This window comes from Cebus imitator, unplaced genomic scaffold (assembly GCF_001604975.1).
Source record: "Cebus imitator isolate Cc_AM_T3 unplaced genomic scaffold, Cebus_imitator-1.0 Scaffold119, whole genome shotgun sequence".
Lineage (NCBI taxonomy): Eukaryota > Metazoa > Chordata > Mammalia > Primates > Cebidae > Cebus > Cebus imitator.
In genome coordinates, this window is record NW_016107434.1 from 3,546,450 (window position 1) to 3,559,859 (window position 13,410).

Genomic DNA, 13,410 nt, shown 5'->3' on the forward strand with positions numbered 1-13,410 from the left:
GGTCATTTATATTCTTCTCTAAGCTGTTTATTCTCATTAGCATTTCATCTAACCTTTCTTCAAGGTTCTTAGTTTCTTTGCATTGGGTTAGAACATGTTCTTTTAGCTCAGAGATGTTTGTTATTACCCATCTTCTGAAGCCTGTTTCCGTCAATTTATTAGACTCGTTCTCCATCCAGCTTTGTTCCCTTCCTGGCATGGAGCTGTGATCCCTTGGAGGAGGAGAAGCATTCTGGTTTTTGGCATTTTCATCCTTTTTGTGCTGGTTTCTTCCCATCTTTGTGGATTTATCTACCTGTGGTCTTTGTAGTTGGATTTATCTACCTGTGGTCTTTTTATCTCCCTGTGGTCTTTGCAGTTGGTGACTTTCAGACGGGATCTCTGAGTGGGCATCATTTTTGTTGATGTTGAAGTTATTTCTTTCTGTTTTTTAGTTTTCCTTCTGTCAGGCCCCTCTGCTATAGGCCTGCTGGAGGTCCACTCCAGATCCTGCTTGCCTGGGGATCACCAGCGGGGACTGCAGAACAGTAAGGGTTGTTGCCAGTTTCTTCTGTTATCTTCATCCCAGAAGGGTACCCCCCAGATGTTCAGCCTGAGCTCTACTTTGTGAGGTGTCTCTTTGGATATACAGGGGTCAGGGAGCTGCTTGAGGAGACAGTCCATTCCTTATAGGAGCTCAAGTGCTGTGCTGGGAGCTCTGTTGTTCTGTTCAGAGCTTCTGGGCAAGTACGTTTAAGTCTGCTGCAATGAAACTCATAAACACTTTCTCCGCAGGTGCTCTGGCCTAGGAAGGTGGGGATTTATTTTTAAGTTCCTGACATGCTACTGCCTTTTGTCAGAGATGCCCTGCCCAGCAAGGTGGTAGTCTAGCCACAGTCTGCCAGCAGAGGCATTGCTGAGCTGCTATGGGCTCTGTCCAGCTGCTGTGTGACCTTCCTGTTAGAACTGACTTGGTAATGATGGTCTGCCTCAGTAATGGTGGACTGCCTCAGTAATGGTAGACTGGTAATGGAGGACACTCTTCCCCGCACTGTGCTGGACTGTCCTGGGTCCAGCTGTGCTTACTGCAAAACTCTCAATCCAGAGCGTTTCACAGTGCTGGTCTTTGTGGGGGTGGGACCCACTGAGCCAGATCATCTGGCTCCCTGTTTCAGCCCCTTTTTTTCAGTTGAATGGGCAGCTCTGTCTCCCTGGCATTCCGGGCGCCTGTTGAAACGGCCACCTGGATTTGTACAAGTTTTTGTGCAGAGACCCTTGGCGCTGGCTGAAACAGCCATGCTGGAAACTCTTGGCGCTTTTTAGCCTGGGAATCTCCTGGTCTGTGGGCAGTAAAAACTCATTTGGAAATACAGTGATTCACTTATCCTCTGTGTTCTTTTCGCTGGGAACTGCACTCCAGAGCTGTTCCTATTTAGCCATCTTGGATCTCTCTGTAGCCCCTATTTCTCTGTATCTCTTCCCATTTCCTTTGCTTTTAAATAAGGAAGTGACTCTCCAAAAACCAAGCTTAGAACATGTCACACAATGTGGGTTGTATATTTTCTGGCCTGGCAACTGCTATGTATGGCCTTAGTGAGATCAAAATTAGGTACACATTAAAGCAGAGAAACCTGAAAACGAGCACTCTTCCCATCCCACACACACACTTAGAACTTTTCACATGGATGTCAAAATAATCCAAGAAATTGTCACCCATATATTGTTCCCTTCAAATAAAGGGTTCTACCCCAGTCAATTTTTTTTATCATTGTCAAAGTTGAAGTCAGGCTGCAGTGCCTCAAAATTCCATAATGCCTCATACTTTCTTAAGGAATCTCACATACATAATTTTATTTAAATAAGCAATTTATCTGAATATTGTAGCAAGATGAATATATAAAGATGTGAGACACATGAATTTTGTTGAAAGAAATTTGAAAGAAATAGTCGGTTAGCGGGTCCCCAAAGCAAATGGCACATTTTACATTCAAAAATCATTCCTGGAGTTTCCACTGCTTGTTGCCATTTTCCTATGCACTATTCCAAATGGATAATTTGTCTTTAAGCACTTCTAACCAGCCTCTTTGTATTTCCTTTCTTCTCACTTGTAATACTTTTTCTTTCTTCTCTCTATGAAAGTTCACTCTAAAAATATGACTAGATACAAATAATTTCATTCTTGACTATATATGTTAGCCATCACAGGAAAATTTTCATTTTCAGGGTAACCCCTGTCAATGGAGAATGACAAATTGTGAAGCCAATTAAAGGAATCCAGCTTCACTTGAATAGAAGTAGTAATAATGGTCAGAGGGTCTTCACAGATGACAAAGTCCTAATGCTTCTCCCTGCAGCTAAGACACTGCTTAAGAACACCAAAAGTGTTTCTGTGCTTTGGATCTCGAGCAAAAGGTGAAGGAACAGTCTATGCCTTTAAATTATTAGGATAATTACTACTGAAATGATCACTCATCACGTACTGGCCACTCTTCCAAGGGCTTTACCTGTTTTAACGCATTGATTGTTACAGAAAAGCCTATGAAGTAGGTACTATTGTTATCTCCATTTACAAGGAAGAAGCTGAGGCGCAGGAGGGTAACTTGTCTAGGATCTCACAGCTTGTAAGCTGCTGAGCTGCAATTCAAACCCAGGTGCTTTGACCCAGAGCCCTGGCTCTTGAAATTCCTTACAGGACTAATTGGGGATACTAGGTCCCATTCAGAAAACAGATTTACTCATTTACTAATTTATCTTCTTTAAGTCATAGAATATGGAGCACTCACGCTATGTACAACTGGTCTAGGACTGATCTATCTTCACATGAGATGGTTTCTACCACGGCAGGGCAAAGTAAGAAAAAAGCAATGAATGCAGTGTCAGAAGGCTTGGACTCAAGTCCAGCTTTGCCAATTACTAACAAACTCTTGTGCAAATCACTTAACCTCTTCGCACCCCAGGGTCCTCATCTGTAAAAATGCCTTTTGTTCTCCTTACTTGCAGTACAGTTCTATAGTCTGCCTTGCAAAGAAATGAAACCCATTTACCAAATTACTTTTCTAGGTAGTCAGTAAATTCAGGGCACAAGTAGGATCAGAACCCAGATTTCCAGAGCCAAAAGAGATAACACAAGATGGTACCGGTGAAAACAGGAAAAGGAAATGGTACAAGAAATATAGATATGAGAAGGCTGGGTACAGTGGCTCAAACCTGTAATCTCAGCACTTTGGGAGGCCGAGGCAGGTGGATCGCTTGAGGTCAGGAATTCAAAACCAGCCTGAGCAACATGGTGAAACCCCATGGTGTGCATGCCTGTAATCCCAGCTACTTAGGAGGCTGAGGCAGAAGAATTGCTTGAACCCAGGAGGCAGGGGTTGCAGTTAGCCTAAATTATGCCAGTACACTCCAGCCTAGGCAACAAGAGTGAAACTCTGTTTGAAAAAAGAAAAAGATAGAAGGAAGGAAGGAAGGAAGGAAGGAAGGAAGGAAGGAGAGAGAGAAAAAAGAGAAAGAGGAGAGAAAGAGAGAGAAGAGAGAAGGAAGGGAGGGAGGAAGGAAGGAAGGAAAGAAAGAAAAAGAAAGAGAGAGAGAGAAAGAAAGAAAAAGAAAAAGAAAAAGAAAGAAAGAAAGAAAAAGAAAGAAAGAAAGAGAGAGAGAGGGAGGGAGGGAGGGAAGAAGGAAAGAAGGAAAGAACAGAAGAAAGAAAGAAATGAGGTGGGTAGAGTCAGGGGGAAGCCAATCCTTCATCAGGAATACAAAAACTAGAAAAAAGCAAATGAAGTATCAGAAATAAGTAACAGCACTGAACATACAAAAAAATTTAAGAGAATGAACTATTCAATGCACATTATTTCCACTTCTATTGTAGAAGAACATTCACAGTTAGCTTAAATGAAACCCAGGACACAGTCACCTCTCCACTCCAGTACTTCCAAGGCTTTTCTATCTGCTTTGATCCAAACACTATCTGCATTTAACATGTACCATCTGAGGAGGTGCCTTTAATCACTCCCTGCTGGCCTGTGTATAAAGGCAAAAATCTTCAACTTGAGACCTTCTTGGACTTTTATCTGCCATTCTTAACCAGTTTATGATGTCTCCATATCCTGCTCTGTGTCTCAAGTCTGCTTAGCTATCTCTGTTAGATTGGTCCAATCCTAACCATGCCCGTGAACTTATACTTTTGGTTTCCTTGAGGCCCATGCCTCATGGTCTTGAGGGCAAGGGTATCTCTCCCTCTTTACCCCTTAGCACAGCTTTAGGACTATACTGTTTAGGTTAAAATCCCAGCTCTTCCACTTAGCACAGTAATGTTACATAGTTATGTAATCTTTGTGTGCCTTCATTTCTAATCCCTAAAGTTAGTCAACGCCTGAGAGATATATTGCCATTTTGAATATAGTGACTGGTATATAGCAGGGACTATATAAGTAATTGCTGCTTTTATTATGTGCTGCTGACCTTCATTATCCAGGAATAGAATCCCAATACACCCTGCCTTCTACTGGCAATGAACCTTTTGCAATATATTGTTCCTACTTGATTAAAGGTTCTCTAAAGGGAAGACTATCATCATCACCATCTTTGTGTTCCCTGTAGTACATAAAACATGACACGCATTCAGTAAATAGTGGATTCAAATGTAATTATCTAAAGATACAAATCCAACCTGTGTCTCTGCCTGAAAATCCAAGAATATTATTTGTAGCCACCAATAATGAATGACAGCTTGATCTTTACTTTCCAATAAACACAACAATTAAAGTAGACAAAATCATAATTAGGAACAAAATTGGCTTTCCACCATTAGAACATATACGAAAGAGAGAAAAATATGAAAAGTATAAAAATTGAATAAAAGAATAAATTGATACCAAACATTCCATTGAAAATCAAACTTAAATGGCAGTAGGGAATGTGAAAAGTAAAGAAAACAAATTTTAATGCTCTCAGATACTAAACAAGGGAAAAAGATGGATCTATGAAATGTCGATCCATCCCTGAGAGGAAAAATGAGAGGTATGATTTCAGGATTCTAACATAAACTGAAAAAAATATGATTTTGTTCTTCCCTTTGCCTGAACTGCCCCAGAATCTTTAGGACTTACTCTGGGGCTACCTTCAGGTATCTGCTCAAGTGATGCCTCATTAGAAAGGCTGCCTTGGTCACCCAATTTAAAGTAGTGCCTACGGCCATCATCACTGTTGACTCCCTTTCCCTGAGGCATCTGTCTCCATGGAACTTGTCACCTGCCATAGTATGTTTCTATTGGTTACATTCTTTCTCTCCCCACAACTGTAAAGTATAACTGTCATGAAAAGAGCTTGTTCACTGCCATGTCCTGTGCTTGAGAGATTAACTAGAAAATCATGGGTGATCAATAAAAGCCTGTCCAATGAGTGAATCACTTATTAATACAAATATTAACAGATATATATGGGAAGTGTTTAAAATGGTGCCTGACACATAATGGGCCCAGTTAGCTATTTTTAATAGGAATAGGAGTAGTAGCATTCCTTCCTTGATTCTTTTTGATTGATTGGTAACAGAAGTCTTCTGCCTTGGGTGACTAGAGAAAAGTAGGAAGCCTTAGATAAGTAAGGAGCTGGGAGGCAGCTTTGAATTCAGGAGTGGAAATACTTACTTTATTTAGGGACAACCGCAATTTACTAATCTGCTCTGTAGTACAACATGGTAAAAGAGCAGCTTTAGTGGAATTGACAACATAACAACGTGGGAGAGAAAACAAGGCTAGAATCAGAACGTTGTGGATGAAGACACTGCATGGAAGCCCAGGGCCAGTGCGCAGAATGTCAGTGAGCAGAAGGTGCCGCCATGATTTACTCCACTTTCTTACCTAGATCAGCCTTCGCTTGGGCAGGCCCCAGACGTTGAGATGTCAGAAACGTGATGCCACCAGGCCTGTGAAAAAAAAAAAATCAAGGCTTACCTGAAGTAATTTTCACCTCAGGTGTGTATGTGTTGCTGTGTTTCTTTTATATATTAGGTGGCTAATTTGAAGGGACTTTCAGAAATTGGGGTCGTGATACTGACCCTTTAAAATCTTCTGGAGTAAGTCTAAGGAATAGACAATCTTACCTCTTCCATGAGATAACCCTCGTCTCTCACCTAAACTACTCCATAGCATAGGGTAACCAACCATGCTGGTTTGCCTATGATTGAAGAGTTTCCAGGATGCAAACATTTCAATACTGAAACCAGCAAAGTCACAGGCAAGCCAGTACCAGTTAGCCATCCTGTATCTTTGTAAGCCTGCGTATGCTCATCTACTTGGTGTTCCCACTGCAATGAGAGCAATCATTTAAAACAAATCTGGTCACATCATGCCTCAGCTAGTCACATACAGCCGTATCTTTTCAGAGGCTCTCCTGCTGCCTTTATTTTTTCCCCAAGACAGAGTCTTGCCCTGGTTGCCCAGGCTGAAGTGGCAAACTTCAGCCTGGGCAACCCTGATTATATTCTGGAAACTCTTCAATCATAGGCAAATCAGCATGGTTGGTTACCCTATGCTATATAGCAGTTTAGCTGAGAGATTAGGGTTACCTCATGGAAGAGGCAAGATCATCGGTTCCCTAGACTTACTCCAGAAGATCTTAAAGGGTCAGCATTGTGATCCCCAATTTCTGGGGCTCACAATGTGGCATGATATCGGCTCACTGCAACCTCCACCTCCAGGATTCCAGCGATTCTCCTGCCTCAGCCATCTGAGTAGCTAGGATTACAGGCAAGTGCCATCACGCTTAGCTAATTTTTGTATTTTTAGTAGAGAAGGGGCTTCCCCATGATGTCCAGGTTGGTCTTGAGCTCCTGGCCTTAGGTGATCCACCAGCCTTGGCCTCTCAAAGTGCTGGGATTACAGGTATGGGCCAGTGTGCCCAGCCTCTCCTGCTCTTAAGACAGATTTTAGCTCTTATCATGGCCTGAAAGGCCCTGTGTGGTCAGGCCCCTGATGACTTTTCCAGCTTAATTTTTGCACCACACCCCAGCCAGTTCCCTTTTGGGGGCTCACATGCGGGCCTCTTCCTTCTGCTGTAAGGGCTCCTTGCATGATGTTCCCCCTGCATGGAATATGATACCTACCTCTCTTTCACATAGTTTTGCTTCTAACATATTTTTTTCAGATCGTTTTACTCCTAAACTGTTTTCATATAGTAGTTCCATAACTGTCACTTTTTCTGAGATGTCTCTCCTGCTTCTGAGAAGACAAATCCCCTTTTATGCTCTTTTGAAGCTGTAGGCACTGCTGTTGGTGCCCACCATGTACTCTTGATATCACCTCCACACACCAAAAGCTGCTCGCTGCAAACACCTGTGACTTTCTGCCCAAAGGCCTTTCTATGCACATGGAAGCACCTTCCCCCGTACACAGGTTGTTATCAGATGAGATTAGAGCAACAGGAAGGAGCCAGATCAGGGAGACTTTCAAGGCCATGATATAGAGTCCAAATTTTATTCTAAGTTCAATGGAAAGCTATTGGAGAGTTTTACACTGGGGAGAGACAAGATCTGATTCTATTCTTTTTTTTTTTTTTTTTTCTTTTTTTGAGACAGACTTTTGCTCTTGCTGCCCAGGCTGGAGTGCAATCTCAGCTCACTGCCTCCCAGGTTCAAGTGATTCTCCTGCCTCACCCTCCTAAGTAGCTGGGCTTACAGGCACCTGCCACCATACCTGGCTAATTTTTTGAATTTTTGGTAGAGAAAGGCTACCAGCATGTTTACCAGGCTGGTCTGGAACTCCTGACTTCAGGTGATCTATCTGCCTCGGTCTCCCAAAGTGCTGGGATTACAGGTGTGAGCCACTTCGCCCAGCCCCTGATTATATTCTTAAAAGGTCACTCAGACTGCTATATGGAAAATAGACTGTGAAAGGGCAGATCTGGAAGCAGAGGGAGGCCAGTTGGGAGGTTAGTGTAGTAGCCAAGATTATTTTTCTAGACAGGATCATTGGAAGCAAAGCTGAAAGCATAATAAAAAAGTGGCTTTTTTTTAACAGCAGCTGGAGACTTCAAGTCTAGGGTTATCTGCAGAAAGCAACTTACCTGAGAAGGCCCTGTGAAGTCTGGCTCATTTAAGTGGGTTCTTAGAAAGGGGTGAAAATCTTACTCTTTTCATGCATAAAGCAGGGATAATGAAAAAAAAAAAAAAGTTTGAGAAACACTGTTCTAGAATCTCAGACAGGCTGTAGGCTCGATTTTAGCACCCACCATTGCTCTTAAGCTGGCCTGGAATGGCCCCTGGCCTCCTTGACTAATAGCCCTAAACCTGCCCTATCACCTCACATTTCTTCGGCTCTGTACAGACACTGACTAATTCACCTACTCGGTGGGAAGATGGTCCATTAAGATAAGATGATCTATTTTCAAGTCAGCCTCTCTAAACACAGATACTCCTGTTTAGGCACCCTCGAAGTGTACAAGTGAAGGAAGGAAGTGTTAGGAGTTACATAGGGTAATGCAGATATCATGCATCTCAGCGGGATCTCTCATTCCAGGTTCATGCTTCTCTTCCTGCCTAGGCACCATCTACCTCTCACTGAATGAATTCCTATGTTTTCAACAGAGCCTAACCACAAATGTCACCTACCCTAGAAATCCAGGAGGAAAAAATTACTCATTTTTTTTTTGAGCATCCAAAGCACTCTGAAAAAAATACTATTAACAGCTACTATTTCTTGAGCACTTGTGGCAGGCATTATGATAAACATTTTACCTAATTATTTCATTTAATCCCCCCATTGCTAACTCCTTTTTACAAATGGGAAACTGGGGCTTACAGCAGTGAAGGGGCTTGCTCGATGTCAGATAACTAATAAATGATACAATGAAGATTCAATACCAAGCAGCCTCTTCCCCTGTAGACTTTAAATACACTGTCCTATGACTTACACCACTGTATTATAATCGGCAGTTCACGTGCCTCTTTCCTCTATTACTTTCACCATAAATGACCCAGGCCTGCTGTCATGAAAAAAGAATGACTTTTACAACCAAACACTGTTGTGACTTTAGTATATTACTGAGACTCAGTTTCCTCATTTATAAAATGGAGAAAATAACTGCCTACCTAATAAATTGTTGTCAAGATAAAATTAGATATAACTTTTAATGCACTTACCATAGTAAAAGCACATAAAGGCCCATTCAATTAAGCAAGTATTATTTGAGGACCTGTGGAATGCCAATCCTTATGATGGACACTGAGGATAAAGAAATACTAAAATGTCTCTCATGGAGCTAACGCATGAGAAATTTATTATATATATTAGTTTCTTTTTATTGCTTGAAATTCAAGAAAAACTAATGTATTGTTTTTGTTATACACAGCATCTCTATTCATTTTCATAAAAGCATTTCTACCTAAATATCCATCCAAGTAGATTCATAGACAGTTGTCTGAAATGATACTACCTAAAGTTAACAATCAGAATGATAGTATTTATTTTTAAAATGTATCTTTGTAACGTAATGCCTTATATGAATTCTTGTAATCACAGATATCATTTTTAAAAGGATATTTCCTACATTTTCTAAGGAACAAATATGCCAAGATGTAGTTAATTCTTCCTGGTAGGAATATAGATTGTTGTTTTCTTCTTTATACTTTTGGTATTTTTTACCTTTCAAAAATGATTTTTTAAAATTTTATATCAGACTCTACATTCATAAGTAAATTTCTTTCCTTTTAATTTAGATTTTTTTTTTTTTTTTTTTCTGAGACCAAGTCTCACTCTTTCACTCAGGCTGGAATGCAGTGGCAACAGTCTCAATTCACTGCAACCTCCGCCTCCCGAGTTCAAGCAATTCTTGTACTTCAGCCTCCCAAATGGCAGGGATTACACCACTACACCAAGCTAATTTTCATATTTTTAGTAGAGACAAGGTTTTACCATGTTGGCCAGGCTGGTCTTGAACTCCTGGCCTCAAGTGATCCGCCCACTTCGGCCTCCCAAAATGCTGGGATTAACGGTGACAACTACTGCACCCAGCCATAATTTAGACCTGTAAAGAGTTGTTCTTTTACATATGTTGTAAATCATATCCTTAAAATTACCTGAGACCACTTTACAAAGCGGAGAAGACTGTATTCTTTTGAATGCTCTTTATAAATGTAATCCACTTAAGTAAACAAAGAGCTAATGAATATGCTATGCTATACTTATACTGTTAAACGTTTATACATGAAGAATGAGAGATTATGGAAGGCTTCATATCAGACTATGTCTAATGGGGTCATTAAGATCAGGATTTTCAAACTAAGTGGATTTCCTTGTCCTTCTTGTCTAAAGCATAATTATTGAATGTTAGCATCGGCTTGCTGTGGTAAGTGACAAACTAGAATAATCCTGTTCTCACCCCTGAGTTAAGAATAATAATTTAAAATATACAACAGTTTCATAGCCGTAATGTTTAGGAGGTTGTAGATAGAAATACCTGAGCTACCTGTTTTGGTGCTGTGGCAATACTTTTTTCATTTATTTGGGAAAAGTTTGGGAGAAAAGTTAGTACTCCTATCGATTCCTTAAAATAATTCAAGGAATCTACTGTTTCCTATAGAAATTCAGTATTCTCTGGGTTTTGTATTATTAATATTACAGAAGGTGTTTTCTATTTGAGTGAAATACTGGCTGTAAAAATTTTAATGACTGTTATTTCCAATTTAGAGAACAGAAAGTAAATTTTTGTTCCCTTTACTTTTTAGAAATGTCTTCTTTCAATGCATATTTGTAGTCACTTTTTTTTTTTTTAAATAAAGTAAGAGGTTTTTTTCTTTTTTTCTTTTTATTTTTTTGAGACAGAGTTTCACTCTTGTTGCCCAGGCTGGAGTGCAGTGTTGTGATCTTGGCTCACTGCAACCTCTGCCTCCTGTGTTCAAATGGTTCTCCTGCCTCAGCCTCCCAGGTAGCTGAGGGCATGTGCCACTACACCCAACTAATTTTCTATTTTTAGTAGAAACAGGGTTTCACCATATTGGTCAGAATGTTCTTGAACTCCTGACCTTGGGTGATCCTCCCACATTGGCCTCCCAAAGAGATGGGATAACAGATGTGAGCCACCGTGCTTGGTCAGGAAGAAATTTTTTATAAAACTATATTCATGAAATGAAATAGTAATAGATAAAATCTTAGATTTAAAGAAAACTTAGACATTATTCATCTCATCCTACCTCCTTCTCAAGGCTGGGCCCTCTCCTTCAATGCAACCCTTGTGAATGGTTCTCCAGTCTCACCTTGAGCTCTTCTATTGCAGAGTTCTCTGCCTCAAAAGGAAACCTCATGGCCTTCCAGACAGCTCTAACATAAAAATACTCTCCTTTTCTAAGTCAAAATCTATTTCCATTCATTTATTTTCACTGGTGTTTTTCTCTCACTCCTAGAGCTGCAGTGAGTATATTCAACTGCTTTCCTGTCCAATGGCCCTTTAAACACCTGACCGCCAGTCATGTTTCCTGAGATAGCTTCTCATGCTGACTAAATCATCCCAGGCCCATTGGCAAGCCCTCAAATGGAAGAGCGTTCAGCCTTGAAAATCCTACATATCATCTGACTGTTCTCTAGTTTGTCAATGACCCTACTACAAAGCAGTGCCTACAGTTTTAAATGTTCCTCAAAAAAAGAAAAAAAAAGTGAAAGTTGTTCCAGTATCACAAATACAATTCTTGCAACTGTCACTTTAAATTATTAGAAAAACACATCTTAAACAGCCAGATTCTATCTTACTATCTCTTCACCTATCTTAAGTTTCAGTTTCCTGTTCATCATGCTTTTCTTCCTTTGCAAATTTGAAGGCCACTATTAAGTTTCTCTTGGTTGTGAGCACCTGAAACTGATTTTGTCTATCTTAAGCAAAAAGAGAAGCATATTGAATCTCATGAAATTCATGGGCAATTTCAGAAAATAAGAGAAAGAGGAGAAAGGCCAAGAGTTGGAAGAAGAGAAAGAGCCTTCCAGTGGCGTTTGCATGCCTGACGTACTTCTCTTACTGTGACTTGACTCTTAGTCAATGCAATCCTTCATTCCAAAACTCCAGTTTTGGGAAGACATTCCATCTGGTCCACCTTGGATCAGATTTCCAGATCCCCAGTTTAACCAGTCATGGCCAGCAACAGAGTCATGTCTACAAGGACCCCACGCCTACTCTATATTGGGGTCATTCCCAGAGAAAATAATATAGATGTGAACAAGGCAGACATCCCCAATTTCCGTACTTCTAAAAGAAAGTGGTGTTCAGAAACATAGATATTAATCTATGTTTACTTTTATTTCTCCTTGTATTTTCCCCTTTGTTTAACCTCCACTAGGGCAGGTATCAGAATTGGTATTCATTGCATCAGGAGAGGTATGTGGTAAGGAGAAAAAGATAAAGCCTGTGATTATTCCTGGATTTTGTTTCCCCAAATTCTAAACTCTTAGAATATAGGGAATTTCTTGAAGGATGTACAAAGGAGTGAGATTTACTGACATGAAGAGCCCTGAAGAACCCTGAAAAGAGAATTATCCCCCCAGGGCTGTTGGGAAAGGAAGGTGAGAGGCTTGTGGATCCTGGAAGGACGGAGGCTATACTTCCTGATAGTGTCCCCAGAGAGGTCACATGACCTTGGAGCCCTGTGTGCTATACCTAGGAAAGAAAGAGCCACAGGAAATGTCAACAAAAGAATTCTATGTGAACACAGCCACAGATGACTACCACTGAGAGAGCTGGGAGAGCAGAATTACTGAGTGCTACAGAGTAATCTGTGCAGTTTGATGCCTCAGTGACCAGAGGTTGCCTCTTCCCATGCCGTGGCACTATGTCAGTTCCCTGGAGGCTTGACGCAACTCTGGGGAGTGGTATAATCCTGAGAAAGACTGCAGTTAATTGTTCCACCTTTCCACAAAGAAAAGGCTTGAAATAGAAATGAACATGGTTTCTAAAAAATAAAGAGATAATTTTCATATACCTGTCTTTGTAGATGGAGATTCTTATCTGTAAGCCTTGAATGAAAATGACAGGAGCAAAATGAAAATTGAGTAGTTCTGCTTCCTTACGCTCTGTGAATTTGACCCATCTTTTTCAAGCAGCTGGATTTGTACATCATGCACTGATTGAAATGCTAAAAGCCCTCTTTTAAAAAAGCTGACTTAGCATTTTTTCAAAAACTCTTGTCATTAATGACCTTAGTTTTCCTGAAGCTGTTGCCCTGGGTCCATGTCATATCTATATCTATATATGTATATGTACATATATATATACACATGCACGCACACACGCACACACACACATCTATCTCGTCTTAGACTATATACCTCTTCTGTGTGTTTCTTCCTTCTTAGATGCGATTCAAGCAGAAGCTCCCTACACAACTACTATGGAGTCTTCAGCTACATCTTCCTTTTGCTTTGTCATCTGCCAAGTCTGTGACTATGATATCCGAAT

At 40.6% G+C, this 13,410-nt stretch overlaps 1 protein-coding gene across 1 annotated transcript in view; it reads right to left on the minus strand.

Moving 5' to 3' along the window:
- Positions 1 to 13,410, minus strand: part of FMN1 (formin 1) — a 421,043-nt gene that overhangs the window by 402,506 nt on the left and 5,127 nt on the right. Inside the window, exon 2 of the mRNA XM_017539536.2 lies at positions 5,835 to 5,899. The gene's annotated coding sequence lies outside the window, so the exon portion shown is untranslated. The remainder of the gene's footprint in view (positions 1 to 5,834; positions 5,900 to 13,410) is intronic.